The sequence below is a fragment of the Dermacentor silvarum genome, chromosome 1 (genome assembly GCF_013339745.2).
Source record: "Dermacentor silvarum isolate Dsil-2018 chromosome 1, BIME_Dsil_1.4, whole genome shotgun sequence".
In the NCBI taxonomy this organism is placed as follows: domain Eukaryota; kingdom Metazoa; phylum Arthropoda; class Arachnida; order Ixodida; family Ixodidae; genus Dermacentor; species Dermacentor silvarum.
The window spans coordinates 381,950,188-381,969,274 of NC_051154.1; the positions used below are offsets into that span (position 1 = coordinate 381,950,188).

Below are 19,087 nucleotides of genomic sequence, written 5' to 3' on the forward strand. Positions count from 1 at the left end.
CTGTCATCACCAATGGCTCATACCCCCGTAAGGCAGAGGCTTCAAGCACTCATCTAAGTGCAGCGAACAGAGCACCACCGAAGATCGTGCCTGAAAGGCCGACCGTAGGCGGCAAGCTAAACGGGAGGATGCGTGTCGCGAATCGGAGAATGCGGCGAAGAGACGCAAAAGTATCTTCGATGTCGAAATGCTCTGAAGAAAGGTTCATGGCCACTCACTTTGCCAGGATTAGTTGCGATGACTGCCCCTCTGGTCATTGTCTATGATTTTAATGTGGAAAAGGGAGTGGTTTACGCGTTGCGTGTTGAAGACATCTCGCTTGCGATGCCACACCGATCCGACCCAACCGACGACCCAGTGGCGTACGTGCATCGATATGACACTATCAAAGAAAGTGTCTGCAGTTGCGAGTATAACGAGCAGTGTATATCATAGCGACCACAAAGTCATTGTGACCGTCGTTACTGAGCCACAATGAGTGATGCAAAAAAGTATTTGCGACAAGTTTTCTTACGACGACGTTTACAACTCCACTGGCCATCCAGCTTCGCAGGGCCGAATGCCCTTGAATTTTTTTGACAGAAGAGAATCCCGGTGGTTGTGCGACTGCACAACCACCGGGATTCTCCTTTGGATATAGAAGACCTCCTCTCATTTGGATATATGGATATAGAAGACCTTTATTTGTATTATAATCCCCCTTGCAACAATGCCTCTAGAGGGCGCTGTTGGTAGATTTGTAAATTTATAAAAAAACATTTGTCGCAATTTCACCTGAAAGGCGAAGCATCAATTGCGATAGCAAATTAGTAGAGAGTTAGGAGTATGGAGTAGGAGTAAGGATAGTAGTTTTATCAGCTGTATAAACTTGGACATGCAGCAGCACCCGCAACGCGCAGAACTGTTGTCGACGCCGTCGCCGTTTTGCCCGCGTTCGCACCGAAAGCGCGCAGCGTTTGTGACTGTTGCCGGTGCCTCTGGGGGCGGCTCGGAGGTTTTCGACGAGATCGGAATGGGACACTCGTTGAGAAGCGTCGGAAATCTTACCCGCCTTCTCGCCTCGCAACGTTTCTATATAAATACGCATTTGGTGCCACAGCTAAACGTCGCCTCCCCCCCCCCCCCCCCGGCCTTTCGCGCCACGGAAGAAGTCGCGTTTGCTCTCTATATATGGTGATTGTAAAGAAGGAAAGAGACGCTTAATTCTGCAGCCCTTCAGAGAGCATGGCGTAGAACGCGCGTTTGCTCTCCGAAGTGCGTCCGCTCTCCGTGAAAGCGCGCGTCCCTCGCTCCCTTTCACCCGCACATACAGCGTCCGGAGCGCGGCGACGATTTCATCGCCATTGACGTCATACGGAACCTCACGGCGACGGCAAAGCCGACGGCAGAAATCCGCTTTGGAGTGTCCATATAATTGCTATCGCGATAAAAAAACCCGCCTGCGCAGACGGATGGCCAGCTACGTGCAAATACTTGGTGTAACATTGATGCCAACTGCGCGTGGGATCTGGGACCGTATTTTGACTGACTCATTTTCGTCCGATTTTATTGATTTATTCATGCTATTCAAGCCAAAGCCATGGCTGCAGATCCACATTTCTGTACGATCAGTTTTCTAGACTAGATCTTTATTGTAGCTATTTCTTAGCGCACGTCCCAGTGTTTTGTCGATATTGACGATAGCGGCAAAAAAAAAAATAATAGAAAGTGTAAAGGATCGTTAGATATAATACGTGCCCTGTATATTCTTTTCCTGCAATGCATTTTATCGGTGACGGACATTGGTAAACGCGTGACTGAGTAACAAAACATTTATATAATATTCAATAAGTCACTTTTTCCTCCATTACTTTTTACCAGCCGCTGTGGCTCAGTGGCTGTGGAGTTCCGCTGCTAGGCACAATGTAGCTGGGGGTTCCATTCCGGGCCCTAGCGCCCGCGATACTACAAGAGCGGGACGCAAAAACAACCGTGTACCGCGATTTAGGTGAGCGTTAAAGAACCTACAAGCTGCCCACTGTGGCGTCACTCACAGCCCGCGCGTCGCTTCAGCACATAGAGACCCTGCAATTTCCGTAAGATGCTTTCGGGCAAGTGCGCATGCTCCGGAACTGAAGCAGTCGTTCGAGGCGGTGTCCGCTTATTCGGAATCCTGATCCTGTCAGCATGTCTCGAGATGTTCGACCCCCCGAGATTTGTAACAGGATACGTGCTTTTGTACTGCGCTACACGAGGAAGGCATTGAGGAAAAGTGATAAAATGAACATCAGTGCAGTTCTCCGTGTAAGTTTGCAGAGGTATACATCTCGGAACTTTTGCAAGTCCCGCCAGGATTGTTATACGTAGGGGACGTGTCTTTATTATCAATTACTGGTTTAATTTCATAGTTCCAACAAAATCAACGTTGATAACAAAGAAGATAATTCGTAATTATTCAATCATTATTTAGTAGGAGTGTTCGAATAACGAAATTTTCTCATCGAATTACTTGTTCGTGAAAAACTACACTCGAATATCCAATCGAATATTGAATATTCCCAATTTTTAAGAAAGTGAAATTAAAAGTTCAGTGTAACATGCTTGACAACAAGAGGCTTGTTTACATATTTTAATAATACCGTTAACAACCGCATCTGAGGTCAACTGAGAAGTTTGTTAATGAAAAACAAAGGAAAGTACGATCATATCTGGTGCAGGATGACAATGCAATGAAAAAAAGAACCAGCACCTGAACCAGATGCATGTAGTGGAGTGTAGTGATCTTTGGCATAGGTAAGTGCAACACTACCACACAGCGCCATCGTTTTGAACGAATCCAAACATGGTGACATTGGCCAAACGACAAATTGTTTTGTCTGAATAGAGACACCGAATGTGTAGGCTTCTCAAGGCGAGACATGCCTACTGAACGGCAGGTAACTATTGTGCGTAAGTGACCTCCATGTGCTTCTTCAAGAACTGGATCGTCTGCGCAACAATCGCGGTTCTCCTGAACCAGAATCATTCAAATGAGTCTCCATTGAAATTTGTCACTAGGTAGACTGCAATAGCTGTTGTTTTCCCTTATAGTATTCTAAAGAAACGAATATTCGACAAATGCGAATAGTGAATTCTTGAATTGAATACTAATCGAATGTAAAAGATTATTCGATTTGTATTCGAAACTTCGAATGTTCGCACACCGCTACTATTTAGTTTATCAACACATAGGCACATTCACACCTACCGATGTCCGCTACCGATTATAGTGGGTTTTTGACGAGCAGCGATGAGGAGACGGACAAAGCATAAGAGGACATCCAGTAGTTTTCCTCCGTGTTCTCAGCCCTGTGGTGGTTGTCACGGTGTATTGCCAATTCCACCAAAGCCACCTCCTTTCAAGTTATAACAGTGAAGGGTTACCGCTTAGCAGCATGTGAATTTGAATTTATGAGCAATTCGACTTCTTTTGTCTTCACTCCAAAGTTGAGCATTCCTTATTAAAACCCTTGTTATACTTTACGATTCACCAAAGGTGCGAAGCAGAGGCCTTAAAGCCTCTTTGAAATAAGCTTTTTGATCATTGCGGCGTCAATTTTGAACTGTTAGAAACTATTTGAAAAATATCGAAACAAATAGTGAAAATGTCAGGTAGCAGCTACTGTATTCTTTACCAAAGTCATTCCTCGTTAATACATCCCTATTAAGACACACATCTGATACGTTATGGCAGGTGGGACCAACGTTCTTTTTTTGTCTTTTTTTTCGGTGTGTTGCGGACGATATACAGAGGTCGTATTCTCCGATATATTCAAACAATTCTTTTCATTTTTGATTATGGCTGCCCTTCGTCATTGACTAAGACATCGGCATAATCGCTGGGACCGGCCAGTCGGAGCGAAGCATGTCATGAAAAGAAGAATCGAAAATGACGTTACACAACAAGGGCCCAAGTGCCGTATTTTCGGCCTATCACGTTCGGAGATATCACCTAACGCGCGCGTTCTTTGCAGTGGATAAGACGGCAGTTCGGACGCCCACATCGCTTCAATGAGACCCCGCGCTCTACGTTGCGTACCACAAAAGTGGAAGTAGAGTTACTGCATAGGCTCCCTGAAGGGAGCCTATACAGTAACTCTAAGTGGAATTATTTCTGGTAAAGGGACACCAGTTATGTGGAAATTTGCTTCATCATGTTGTGAAGGTTTGTAGCACTAAAAACCTATGGCACAAAAAAAAATGAAGCAGGAAATAAGAAGTGCTTTCTCTCTTGTGTCCATCTTTCAGTACCATAGATACCTTTCACTATGATACCGTTTTTCACTTTCTTTCTTTCCTTCTTACTTTATTTCGGCGACTGCATTACTGTCCGTCCCAGCGCTGAATTTAGTTTTCTCTGCCGAGGGAAGTAACATTAGCATAATGCTAACGAATGCCTTTTGTGTACATGTATCGATGTGTTTGTGTCATCGCTTTGCAGTATACCATCCTCGTATGCTACAACTATCTGTGGATTCTTACGGATATCCGCGCAGCCTCCCCACTTGGTTCAAATGGCGCGCATTCGGTTCTGGTGTAATTGCTATCAGACTTGAGCCCTAGGTGCACGGAACAGCAGCCAGAGTAAGCAACGCAATACTACTAACTTCTGCACGCTCGCAATTTGGGCAGTTTGTTCGACTCACCATCCTCCACTATCACGTGCACATGTGAACACTCTGTAAACTCGGTGTTGTTTGCGTAAGTATTAAGGAGTGCGAGAAATATCTGAGCAATACATGCAGCAGTAATTGCTGTAAAAGTTGCTTTTACTTGAGTGGCACGGCGACTATGAGGGCATTGCTTCCACAACATTGTTTTCTTTTGTTCTTTTCTTTCTTTTTTTCTTTATATGTGACAAAAACATTCTGACATTTTACGAGCCAAAACGACGCTATAATTATGAGGCACACCACAGCGGGGGACTCCGGGTTAATTTTGACCACCAGGGGTTCTTTAAGATTCACCCAATGTGCGGTACACGGGCGTTTTTTTTTTTCATTTCGCCCCCGTTGAAATGAGGCCGCCGCGGCCGGGATTCGATCCCGCAACGTCGGCTTAGCATGCAGCGCAACACCAAAGCCACTAGGCCACCACGGCGGGTCTTTATATGAGAAAATTTACATAGAAAATTGTGATAGATGGCATGGTTTATGTGACAGGTGGCTTCGGTTTTGTGTTGGCTACCGGAAGCTAAACAACGTCACAAATAAACACGTGCACCCGTTGCCTCGTGTCGAAGATTCTCTGGACAGGCTGAGGCGCGCGAGACACTTCTCCTCTATCGATCTCAAAAGGGGATACTGGCAAATTGAAGTAGATAAGTAGGACCGCAAGAACACTGCCTTAGTAACTCTGGCCGGCCTTTACGAATATAGAGTACTCCCTTTCGGCCTCTGTTCCGCTCAAGTCACATTCCAGCAAATGATGGATACCATTCTCGCTGACCTCAAATGGAAAGGCTGCCTCGTCTATCTCGATGATGTCGTTGTCTTTTCGGAAACTTTTGACGAGCACCTTCGTCGCCTTCGGAATGTACTCGAAGCCATTCGATCAGCTGACCTTACACTCAAACCAGAGAAATGCCATTTTGGCTACGAGGAACTGAAGTTTCTCGGTCACGTCGTGCACGGGGCAGGTGTTCGGCCCGATCCCGAGAACGCTGCTGCCGTAGCTGCTTTTCCAGCTCCAACCGACAAGCAAAGTGTCCGACAATTTTTGGGCTTGTGTGCATATTATCGGCGCTTCATTGAAAATTTAATGTAACGTAAGTTAGCTATATTTTATTTCAAGAAACCCCTAAAGGCCCTCACCGCGAGGGTATTATATGGGGGGTGGGGGGGGGGGGGTGGCAATTTTACATGACAAACTAGAGAAGCGCGATAAATGAACAGGCAACAAGAATCAAAACTTGGCGGAACAACACTCAGCGAAACAAAATGAGAAAACGCAACATAATAAACAGTACAGAAATAAATTTATGAGCCATTCCACTCTGTGAAAGTGGATGGCCAGCGAAGCTGTTTAGCGCACGACACAGAGGTGACCCAGAATTTTGAACAAAGGTACGAACACATTTATTGTCCTGATTTGTGGTGATCGTGACGATAAGTACGCACACACATTCGCGTATCACCTCTGTTCTTAAATCTGTCCATCACATAAGAGCCTTAAGTAATGGCTTATACCCCCATAAACGCCCCTCCCCCCCCTACGCCCCCCCCCCCCCCCAATTACGACGAAAAGTGAAATTCTATGCTGGAATGATGATCCGCAACGTAGCCAGCTGTGGAAGAAGACGACGACGACGAACGTGTGAGCAGTGGCACGAGCGCGTTCGCGAGATTGCGCCGAGGGGCGCCAACCCTTTCCCGTTAGTCGCCTTAGCAGGCGCACACTACGTCACGCCCTGCGTCATACATTCACAGACAGAGATCATTTTAGACACAGGTGGCCGTTAAACTGAGCTCCGACGCGAGCGGCGATATGCGTTTGCTTTTGTTGTTGGCTCTTTCAGTCTCACTTTTTAGGGGACAGTTTTAGGGGAGAGTTTTTCCGCGCGGACGCCATAAAAATCCCGGATCCTATAGCCATACACAGCTTCACGGTAAAAGTGAAACATATTGCGGTAAACGGAGCAGAACTACAAGAAAAACTACGTATCGCTTTCTTTTTTTTTTTTTTTTTAGAAGTTCATGAAAGATTGTCGCATTCACTTCAGTTGCGATTGGAGGAGGCAGCCGGCTTCTACTCAATAATGGTTTTGGGTATGAACGATATGGCGAAAGTTGAAGTGCGGCATGTGATGCGTTTGATATTGAAAGGATGGTCACGGTGTGGAAAGAGGGCTGATGGTGAGTCCGAATTCTTCCTTGTTGGAATAGGACATGATTTAAATTTGTTGTTATTACGATAGCAAGTATATGGACACTCTAGCCGCATTTCTGACGTCACCATTGCCGTCGCCGTGATGTCCCGTTAAAAGTCTAAGGGCGATAACATCGTCGCTGCGCGCCGTGTGAGTGAAAGCACCGATTGCGATAGCAATTTAGTAGACAGCTATACGAAGCAAGGATAGCAGTTGTATCGGTCTTGTATGAACTCGTATACATTCTCTCACTAACTAAGCTAACAAGCATGGTGTCACGCGCTGACAAGCACACATGAACACATGTCACTCGATGACCGCGCACATTCGCTGTCAAAACGCTGGTGTGAGGAGGCGCGGGAGCAGCGGTGAGCGAATTGACCTGCGTGCTGCCACTAAGCGGTGAGAACACAGCGCACACGAACCTATCAGCACTCGGCGCACTCTGTCCCCATCGCCGATCGCTTTCAAGATCGTGCGGCTGCGTGCGGCCACGCCACACGCAGCCGCCGCCGGAGTAAAGCCCCCTCCCCCGAGCTTTGGACGCGATGGAGGAAGTCGACGGCGCACTACCACCCCGCTTTTCACCCTATTGCGCGCGACATTAAGCCATCATCGTCGTCTCAGCCTAGCACGCTTTATACGGCGCGCGGAAACGATGTTATCGCACTTGGACTTTATACGCAAACATATGAAACGAACATAAACGAGCCACCCTTCGCGACTCCAAGTAAATGCTTGCTGCCTAGCGGCCGCGTAGAGGAACAGCCCATCCACGTTCAGTCTTGAAGCGAAAGAGTGCGTCATATCACGGCATGCGCTGAATGCCTCGTAGTTCTCAAATCGTCGTGATGCCGCCGCGCACAAGTCGAAAATGAAGAAAGATTGATGTCGAAGGACTTTTGTTGTGTATACTACTACGCGTTTAATCGCGGTGAAAAGAGAGCAATGTATGATTTCATCGTTTCCAGAAGAAGCAGATGACGCACATCGGAGAGTGACTTGGGTAAGAAACTTCCTCATTGGGAAAACGTGACTCATACTATACCGGTATCGCAACACTTCACTCTGGTCGACTTCTTTATTCCCGGCGAGTTGCACCACTGCTTTAGTTTCGTTTATTTTAAATATCTTGCTGGCGTTTAAAATCGCGGGGTGTACTTTTTGCAGGCAGGCGCTTTGATAAATTATAGTGATGTACGCTTAAGCTTCATTTGGTTTTTGTTCATTTATAGTTATCTGCCCCAGCATTAGTGTTGCTAATGCTTTATTTAATCAGCAAGAATCTTGTCGCTAATGTAATTTTGTGTGCAGGCACGGTAGTAGGAATGATAACTGCCGCGGAAGATCTGAAGTTGATCAGGTCACATGTTATACCGCGAAGCGACAAATCGTTTTCATAGCGTGCTTTAGTTTAGAGGTACATACAGGAGGTGCTGTTTTCTCATTCGACGCGGTGAGTTGCCAGTTTATTTGCTCGCAGTAAATTTAGAAGCAACTGCAAACACAACTCGTTCCAGCTTTGGAGCGTTCGACCTGCGCACAGCGCCGCTAGATCCGACACTGTGCGCACAGTTAACTTCTATTACAACAGGTTCAATTCGTTTCCAAGTCTTGCATTGGCACTAATACAACTCAATTTGTCAAAAGAAAACCTTGGCTAAGTTTTGGAAACCTGTTGGAGAAACTCAATTTGGTCCAATTGGTTCTTATTCAGTTCTCACGTTTCACCGGGTTTGAGAATTTCTACGGGCGGCAGGTGTCGGTTGTGTTCCTAAGCCCGAGCGCAACCTCAAACACTGCGTACTGCGAACAAGCGCCAGTGATCGGGCGCAGGCGACCTTATCACACGTATCAGCTAGTTATAAAAAGAAGGTTCATCCCCGACTCGCAAACGGAACTCTCATTTGATTTTATACCAAGACACACTGACCAGGTAACTTCACAGCTTTTAGACTCGTTCTGTCAGTCCAGAATATCCGTACATAGCTTCTGAAAGCACGATAGACGTTACTGCCTATATATTGCGAGATGATATATGTGATATACTGCAACGCGAGTCGCAGTGTGGAGTGCCTATGAAGGTCGAAAACAGTCAAGTATCGTACCTCAAGAGCTTTCTACCTCAATTAATCTCAAGAGTTACAATTGTAGTATATGCCACAGCCAATTTCTAGAAAATTGGTGCAACTAAAAAAAACACCCTATATAACTTGCACGCATCAAAAGATTTATGCCGTAGGGCAAACTTTCGCATAAAAAATGGTGCAAATCACACATGTCAATTCCTTTCCAGTAAACGCCAAGTGACCATCTATTCGTTCTTTCTCCTGCAACCAGCTAGAAAGCATCCTAACTGCACAGGAGTCTATAGTGCAAGAAAAACCTCAAAAATCGTTTGGCTTGTCGCTCGCCTGGGTTTCGCGAACGAGAGCTATTCCACGATCAGTTACATGAGCAATGTTCGACTGCATACATGAGACAGCTTAATCTGTCGCACTGATCACACGTTGAATAGTTTCGTTGTACTAGGCGGTAATTGACCTTGATGATGATTGATGATTTATTGGCATCCCCTTTGAAACGGGGTGGCGACAAATAGTCACCTAGCCTGCTTGATTTAATCAGGTATACTACACATGTTCTTTATCTCGCATTTTTGTATACCTTTTTCAAAATTTAGCTTGTACCGCTGCCTATGATTTTAAGAGATCAGGTCGTATCCATCTTTTCCCTGCTTTTTTTCCACCAGTGCTCTAATCGTCTCTTGCTGATCTCTACGGCTGATCTGTTTATGTTTCCTTCCACTTTAAACCCAAGCGCTTCTGGGAGTTGCACGTTACCTACGGTTCTCGCTGGGTGGATCCCGTCGCATTCCATTAGGATGTGCTGAGTGGTCTCTGGATCTTTACTGCAGCATACACATGTCTCATCTAGTTCCGAATATTTGTTCCGATATGTTTTCGTCCTTAGGCAACCGGCTCGAGCCTCAAATAGCAAGGCACTGCCCTTTGTGTTATCGTACAGATTTTCCCTTCTAATTTCTTTCTTCTCATTCTTGTAAATCTCCATTGTCCTTTTCGTTTCCAACCTTTTTCAAAATAGTGTGCGCCCTCTACCGAGCAGCGGCCGAAACATGTTTGGATGGACACGGCCGCCTGGATCGACGCACGCGGCAGGGTTGCTCCGGCCGTCCCATTCGGACGGAGAGGGTGTAATTGCGGAAAGGGGCGTGGCCGCTGCTTTCGCCGCACCGCGGCGCGCGCCTCCCACCCCTCACCCTTGCTACGGCTGCGCGCGAGACGATTTGCGCTATAATTCGCGCTATAATGAAAATATCGCTTCATAAGAAACCGCGAGAAGTTGTGCCGAACAAAAAGGCACACAAAAGCACCGACGTCCCTTGACGCTATTTTTTTTTTTCTTCTTTGCACTCCAGCCTCTGTCAGGATGATGCTGCCCGAAACGCGTACACTCGTAAGCCAAAGTTTTGCAGGAAAATTACTTCCGCGCGCGCAAGCGCAGCATGCCAATGGAAAGCCTGCACGCGAGAGAAGGCATTCGAGCTCTATCTGCTAGAAGGAATGCCAGGTGACTGACGAGGCAACCAAGATTTTATTTATTTATTTATTTATTTTTGCGCGAATCCGCAGCCCGCAAACTTTTGTTTATGACTTGTATTTTCCCCAGCTTGACCAATTGACTGTCAAAATACGCCTTGGAAAGCGAGAGATATGACTCGGTGTTTTTAAATGGAGAGCTGAAGTGGCGGCAGTCTTGCATCTGTACATGCGAATGCGCTGTTTATTGTGTTAAATAATCGTGTTAAATAAGCGAACTCATCGCGCGTCTTCCTGCACGAAGTATCAAGCTGCTTACCTGAGTCAACAGCCACGGACAGACATTTTTCAGCAACTTTCTGATCCATCAGTAAATAATTGAATGCCATGTTTGTATTCATGGCAAAATTACCAGCATAATACATTCACAATACCTACAATTTATTTACGATAGCAAACACACAGCGCTTGTGCACTCGCAGTACTCCTTCAAACGCGGAGAACGTTTCGGCTCAGTGGCTTACTCATTAGTTTTTTGCGGTAAGCCGCTGTGTCCGTAACGACTGCGCCAATATTTGAGTGTAGGGGCTTTATAAATTTGCTTGCAATTCATGAAGAAATCGCTGATGCATGCTTTTCGTTTGCCTAGCTGGCAAGCAAAAAGAGGGCAGCTCTCTAAGTGAGGACAAATTAAAGCTCCACTGCTCCAGTTTCCTCCACTGGAAATGCGTGAAAACTTAGACCAAGCTTTTTCTTGGTGCTCGACTTGCAGCATGGCACGCAGCAGTACGGCATGTTTTTGAAAAATACAGTAAATATTACACGCAGAATTTCAGGCGAGATTATAAAAACAAATCACTTGCCTCAATTCAATGTGGTACAACAATGTGAAATGCATATGAAAGCATATATGCTAGTTACACAGGGCCTTCAGCAGCAACACTTCCAAGTAACATATAGTATAGTTCGAGGCTTGATGGAAAAGCCGCTTCAGCACCACTGATGTATCGTGGGAACTTCACATTGTAAAGGCGACGCGCATGCAAGGGCCCAGAATAATTAATTCGGCCGGTACATCAGGCTGGAGAAAATGTACTGCAAAATTATTATTACCACCGTGATTTCTGTATATGAAGACTTCTGTGAACACAGCGCTCGACCCGAGAACGTAGCCATACAGTGACCACGATTATGAAATACTTTTCTTTTTGAAGGGAACAGCGAGCGCAAGAAAAGAATGACGAGCGTGGTCAGGGGAAGCGCTTCGGCACAGCGGCAACTCACTCGCCAGAATACGTCTCAAGGCGCATGCAATGCGCCACGCAAAGTCGCGTAAACACCCTGCCTATGCGTTAGCTGCATCTCTATCGTATTATGCTACAAAGAAACACCCTCGCTGTGTAAAGCCGGCTTAAGAATCTATCAAGACGTGCCTTGATTCTCGTGCAGTTTCTTGCAACTGTCAGTCCACTTTGGGCCAACAACCAACCTATCTTCACCACGTGCACGATGTCAAATGCGCATCTCTCCAAGCATCTTCACGGCCGTAACGCCGTCAGCAGATGGATGGATGGATGGATGGATGGATGGATGAGGCTGAACCCTTTAAATCGGGCGGTGGCATACGCCACCTAGCCATGGCTATTAACATAATTTGTACTTTGTGGTGGGTGAAATTTCACCCCTGCCTTAATTTTATCCACCAATCAGATAACCTCTGTTTGGTTATTTCTACCCGCTTAAAGTCTATTTTGCCTTCACTGTCCCTAAACCCCAATGCTTTGAAAAAATCAGCCCCGTTGCCTTGCACTGTAGGGTTAAGCCCCTTACAGAAAAGTATGAGGTGTTCAGCCGTTTCCTCTTCTTCTCCACACGCACAGCACAACGTGTCTATACCTTGGTACTTGACTCGGTACATCTTAGTCCGCAATACTCCCGTCCTGGCTTCAAACAACAAAGAGCTTCCCCTAGAATTATCGTAGATATTTTCTTTGGCAATTTCTTGCTTGAAAGTTCGGTATGTGCCCAGTGCTGATTTCGTCTGCATCCCTGTTTTCCACAGACCCCTCTCTGTTTCCTTAACCTTTTTCTTAACCGCTGTTTCCTGGTTTGCACCCCTCCTGCAGTCCAAATATTTGATTGACAGTTTTCTGGTCAGCTTCCTCCATTTTGTATCAACATTCCTCATGTACAAATAACTGAAAACTCTCCTTGCCCACCGCTTTTCTGCCATCTCTCTCAATAGGTCCTCAAATTCTATCTTGCTGCTGGCTTCCCTGCCCTCGAATGACGTCCATCCCATGTCACCCTGTACCCCCTGATTTGGTGTATTTCCGTGTGCTCCCAGAGCCAGTCTACCTACCCCTCGCTGCTTAACTTCCCACCTTGCTCGAACCTCTGATCTCATGCACAGGACCGCATTGCCGAAAGTCAAACTAGGGACCATCACCCCTTTCCAAATCCCTCTCACCACTTCGTACCTATTGTAATTCCACAGTGCCCTATTTTTCATCACAGCTGCATTTCTGCTACCTTTAGCCGTCACATATTTTTCATGTTCCGTTAGGTACTCAGCCCCATTGTTTATCCACACTCCAAGATATTTGTACTTATCCACCACCTCCAGCGTAACCTCCTGTATCCTATGCTCGCTGCCCTGATTATCATTAAAAGTCATGACTGCCGATTTTTCTTTACTAAACTTCAAACCTAAGCTATCTCCCTCTTTACCACAGATGTCCATTAATCTCTGCAAGTCTTCCTTGCTGTCAGCCATAAGTACAATGTCATCTGCATACATCGGTCCTGGTAATGACTGTTTAATCCATTCTCCCTGCTTGAAATAGGAAAGGTTGAAGCCAAGTCCGCTCCTCTCTAATTTTTTCTCTAATCCTTGTAAATACAGCATGAACAACAGAGGTGACAGAGGGCACCCCTGCCTAAGCCCCTGCTGTATCTCTATAGGCCCAGATACTTGTTTTCCCATTTTATCAGCACCCTGTTACTTTTATAGATATCTTTTAAAAGATTTCTTACTCCATCTTCCACCTCTAGAGTGCCCAGTATGTCCCACAAATCCTTTTGGATTACACTGTCATAGGCCCCCTTGATATCCAGAAAGGCAAGCCATAGGGGCCTGTGTTCCTTTTCTGCTATTTCAATACACTGTGTCAATGAGAACAGATTATCTTCTAACCTTCTTTGTTTTCGGAACCCATTTTGTAGTTCCCCCAGCACCTCCTCGCTCTCCACCCATGCATGCAGTCTGTCCTTTATAATCTGCATCACCACCCTGTAAACCATTGACGTCACTGTTATGGGACGGTAGTTGTTTATGTCGGCTTTGCCCCCCTTTCCCTTATATATCATGCTCATCCTGCTCAGTCTCCACCCGTCGGGGGCTTTACCGTCCATTATCATTTTGCTCACTGCCTCTCTTAATGCTTTCTTAGATTTTGGGCCCAATGTCTTTATCAACATAATTGGGATGCCATCAGGACCTGTCGACGTGCTACTAGGAACCCTCTTCTCTGCCCTTTCCCACTCGCTTTGTGCCAGTGGAGCCACTGCACTGACTAGTCCATCCTCACCTGATTGAGCACATGCTATGTTTCGTTCTTTAAATTTTTCTGTCATCATTGTTCTTATATGTTCCATTGCCTCATCTCCCTCTAGTCGAACACCTTGAGCTGTAACTATAAACCTCTGCTCTAGGCTAGTCTTATTACTCAAGGAGTTGAGATGTTTCCAAAATTTCTTCGCTGCTTTTCTATCCTTTTTGTTTACTTCTGACAACCATTGGCTCCCCTTTCTTCTGATCTTCTCATTGATCAAATTGGATGCTTCCCTTCTACAGAGGGGTGGGAGCACAGCGCCGCCTCACGGCGCGCGGGGCAACTTCCTCAATTACATGTTTTCAATGGGGCGCGCGTCGAATGGGACGGCCGTAGCAACCACGCCGCGCGCGCCGATCCAGGCGGCCGTGGGATGGAAAACAGTGCCCGAGCTGCCGTGCACCACGCCTTGCGGAAGCCATTGTTCGCTGGCGCCTTTTTTTTTTTTCTGATCGATTTAAAGTGGTGCTTCTTGTTGCACGCCTTTGCCGATGATCGAGGAAGATACAATCCCGTTCTCCTTTTCGGAGATTGGATGGACAGGCGCTTTTTCGCAGTGCAAAGTGACAATCGACGACGTTTGGCGATACCTGCATTCCAGCACGCACAACGTTCGCCAGGCGCATCGGGGCTGGGCCTTGAAGGAAGAAGACTACATTCGCAATGCGATGATGAACTTGAAAAACAGGCGATTCGCGCTTTGGGCTCGTTCGAGCGGCATGCTCACCATCTATGAAGAGCGGCGTTTACGTCAAAGCTTCACAAGACGCAAATAAGTTCAAAAAAAAAAAAAAATGCTTGTGTCATACCGGTGTCACACGGGCACTTTTAATCGCGATCAACACCGATCCGGATTAGGTTTGATCAGTATTAGCTGCTGCTACACGGTCAGATTTAATCGCGGTCAGGCTTTAATCGGGATCAAGACGAATGTGATCTGCGCATTGTGATCTGGCTCAGATCGCGATTTGGCTGACGTTAGCGTCAAACTCAATCCGTATTAGTTTAAACCGCGTAACGGCGACCACTGTTGATCGCGATCAAAAAATCCGATACGGATCGGCGTTGATCGCGATTAAAAGAGCCCGTGTGATAGTGGTATTATTGGCCGTGTCACTCAGTTTGAGTAAGCGTCGTGCCTCGCGCACAAATCATCTGCTGTTGCTGTGCGCACCCACGAAAAGCATCACGGAAAACTGCGCGCGAACCCGCGAGTTCTGTGTACATGTGCAACAACAACAAACTAGGTGAACAGCGCACTTAAACTCGATATGCTGCCGTTTCAACCAGCGGCCGTGTCGTCGCACAACAGCGTCGCCAGGAGTACGCATGTACGTGAAGACCGTCGGAACGTAATCAGGGTGCTTCACGAAGTTAGACGGCCGGCCTAGGATGGAAGAAGGACGTTGCCATCTATGACAAATGGTGCAAACGAGAATAAAATGAAAAAAAAAGAAAGAAACTTGCGATGAAATGCGCTCTGCAAATGCGCGAGTGTTCTTTCGGTTCTCATGCCGAACTGTCGGGATTCAGGCGTCTGATAGCCGCAATCCATGCTGCTCTCCTTGCCACCTTGCTCGAAAATCTAAAAATACTAACCTTATTTTTGCCATAAAAGTAATTCGTGCAGCCGTAAGCAACACAATGAGTTGGCATTCCTGAAAACGCAGCCACATCAGTCGCCTCTTAGCATTCAAGCCTGCCCGGCCGGCGGGAAGCGGTTTGTTTTCCATCCAAGTAGAGGGCGCGCCTAGCGAGCTGTTTTTTCGCGCATGCGCACAACTATTTTGCAAAAGGTCAATTAGCTGCGCGAAGTCACAGTGACATTCGTTGCGGAATAGGTGCGTCTGCGATTCACCTCGCATGCGGTGCTCTATAGGCACGCTGCGCACTGGGTTGCACTATGATAACAGCACCACTGCTGCCGTTATCTAACCCCTTAAGGGCTTATGACGACCTAAGCTCGTCATGAGCAGTTGCCACTTTTTTGCTTATGACAATCTGTGGTCGTCATGGACCTTCCGCAAAGTTCCAAAAGGCTTTTGACGAGCCCAGCTCGTCAAATGGTGCTTTACTATTTACAACATAGATGGCAGCACGGGTTCCGTCATTGGAGCTTTTGTTGAATGAGCGTTTGCGCACTAGTTGGTGCAATGCGCGCCTTGTGTTTCCCGCGCGTCATAGAGGTTTTTGACGAGCCCAGCTCGACAAATAGTGCTTTTCTATTTACAACATACAGGGCAGAACGGGTTCTGTCATTGGCACTTTTGTTGAATGAGCGTTTGCGCAATATTTGGCGGAATGCGTGCCTTGTGTTTCCCGCGCGTTATAAACAAACATGGCCACATCCGCGCGGCGTACTCGCGCGGGAAATCTTTCTCCCTCAGATGATGAAAGCGCGAGTGATGAGGATGGGGTTGACATGTTTGATTCTTCAAGTGAAGAAGATAGTGATGACGTTTTTACGGACAGCAACTCTGAATCGGAAGAAAGCAGTGATGATACAATGGCCAGCGCCCGCGAATGGTACCGGATAGACCCCGACAGCATGCCAGCCAGACCTCCACGGTTTGAATTCAAGGGTTCTCCGGGAGTGACGATCACAGTGAGCTCTCCCCCTCAACCACTTGAGCTTTTTGAGGCTTACTTTGATGATGAACTGATTGATGTTATCGTAGTCGAGACAAACCGGTACGCCTCTCAGCTATTGAATTCGAGTAACCTGAGCCAACATTCCCGCTTCCGAAAATGGTCTGCACTTACGCGATAACTTCGTGTTTCTCTTAGCATCTTGTTGCTGCAGGGAATTGTAGAGAAACCAAATGAAAGGATGTACTGGTTGAGAAACCGGCTGATTGAGACTCCTGCTTTTGGAGAGATAATGCCCAGAAACCGGTTCCAACTCATCATGAGAATGGTGCACTTTGTTGACAACGCGACCATCGAAAATTCGAACTATCGAGGAATAGTGCATCTTCTGTGCGGCAATTCAATTCCAGCCCCTACTTTCTGGAGTTGCAGAAATTTATTTCAGAATACACCTCAAATGCCCCATTACCCCATAGGGTAATACATGATGGAGCGAGGAATGGCCAATAAAACATTATTATCTGCCGGAAAAAGTTTTCACAATTATTTTTTTTTGTTTTGAACATATTACTGAAGCATTTCGCGCCATAAAAAATTTGCAAATTTTGGAATATATATATTTTTTTGTTAAATGAGCCCTTAAGGGGCTGAGCGATAAAGGTCAAGTGTTGTCGTAAACAACCTACGTAGGCCATATTATAAGGTAAATCTTTGTATACCTCTAATTAAGCTTCAACTTCCAAGTTTGAAATGTTGTGCTCCGTATATGCCCGCAATAGTTCAGGTAGCAGCGTCAAACAGCATGCTCCCTCCTCATTTCATACAAAACCACACTCCGCGGTTATATAGTCTTTTTTTTTTAATACATTAAATAACCATAAGTGACCACATGACGAATTATCCTCTTGGTATGGCCGGGGATGAGTGTTTGACTCTAACTTTGAAAGTCCGAAGGAAAGTTGCTCTTCGAAGAACCCACTAATTATATTGATGCCCGCTGTGATTAGGTCATTATTCGACTGGCTTACTTTCTACGCTCTTATTTGAGCGTAAGGTGATGCGGCACTTTATTTTCAATTGCTTTAACTCGACGAACAAATTCCTTCTGGGTTTCTGGACAGAAAACCGGCAGTATTTTGTTCTGGCGCAAAGAAAAAAAAAAAAAAAAAAAAAGCTGCGACCCCTTCTATTGAAAGCAAACACCGAATCCGCACGCACTATGCACGTAGTTGTTTGAACAGTGTAATGCGTTCACCTTTAATGACACACCTAAAATAAAATAATAATGATAAGCGGGCACTTCGCCGTGAATACGCACCTTTTCCGCCACGTTTCTTTGACTTGTGTAGTTTGTATGCGGGGCCTGAGCGTCACTAGCATATCATGGCCTATAGAATCTGCTGGCTGCGTTTGCTGCTCAAAATCTGGCAGCATATCCGCCTACGAGAGTGAGCCATCCGCGTGCCCTGGAGTACTTCTTATCGCTGCGATGTGTTTTCGGTCCAACTATCGCATCCTTCGTTGCCGATAAGAGGCCGCCACGCCGAGACCAGATACAGCGCGTTCACCTCCATCTATAAGGCACGGGTGAGCCCTTGGAAGGCAACATGCTGTAAAAAAATTAAATCCTGGGATTTAACGTGTCAAAACCATAACAGATTATGTTGCACGTGGTAGTGGGGGACCCCGGACTAATTTTGATCACCTGGGATTCTTTACCGTGCACGCAATGCACTGTACATGAGTGGCTCTGCATTTCACCCCCATCGAAATGTGGCCGCCGCGGATGGGATTTGAACCCGCGCCCTCGCGTTTAGCAGCGCAACGCCAAAATCTCTACGCCACCACGGCGGATAAACAGTCTTGTTGCCGGTTGCGGCGATTTCGCGACATATCGATTCGGAGATCCATAATCCTATACGGGGCCTTTAACCGAGTGATAGCCGGATTATGCTGTCACGTGTGGTGCTCTAATAAAAGGATGTCGGCGTCTCACCATCTCTTACATAAAAAATAACGCTCTGACACGCAGTTTCCAGCGAGGATGAACACTTTTACGAAACTGGAGTGGTTGCATCAGTCGAGATTCAGAAATTGCAGTCGTCGAATCTGCAATACCGACCGTTCTACGGGCTGCTATAAGATGCCAGATGGTTCGCCTTCCTGCGGAAACGTGACGAAACGTGTGGATGTCAGTCTTTTACAGTCCAAGCCCGTTTCAGTTTTTCGTAACAAGCTTCGCAAAGTTCACTCTGTTGTAGCAAGTGGTGGGAAACCAATTTCACATGTCGTAATCACACATACCGCATACACTCGTGTAAGGGTCCCACTTTTCTTTCGCGATCTTGACAAAGTGCTGTCGTGGGAGTGGGGCATTTCGGTCCAGTTTTTCCAGCTGTGAGTAATCCCGGTGCCCTCTTTGTAGTAGTTGCTCGGAT

General features: G+C 46.4%; 1 protein-coding gene across 3 annotated transcripts in view; it reads right to left on the minus strand.

The window, feature by feature from the left end:
• LOC119437498 (cytochrome P450 3A8) overlaps window positions 1–18,121 on the minus strand; it is a 72,713-nt gene extending 54,592 nt beyond the window's left edge. For all 3 annotated transcript variants that reach the window (XR_007465117.1, XM_037704506.2, XM_049660614.1), the window contains exon 1: window positions 17,968–18,121. The gene's annotated coding sequence lies outside the window, so the exon portion shown is untranslated. The remainder of the gene's footprint in view (window positions 1–17,967) is intronic.
• Window positions 18,122–19,087: the final 966 nt, after the last annotated feature.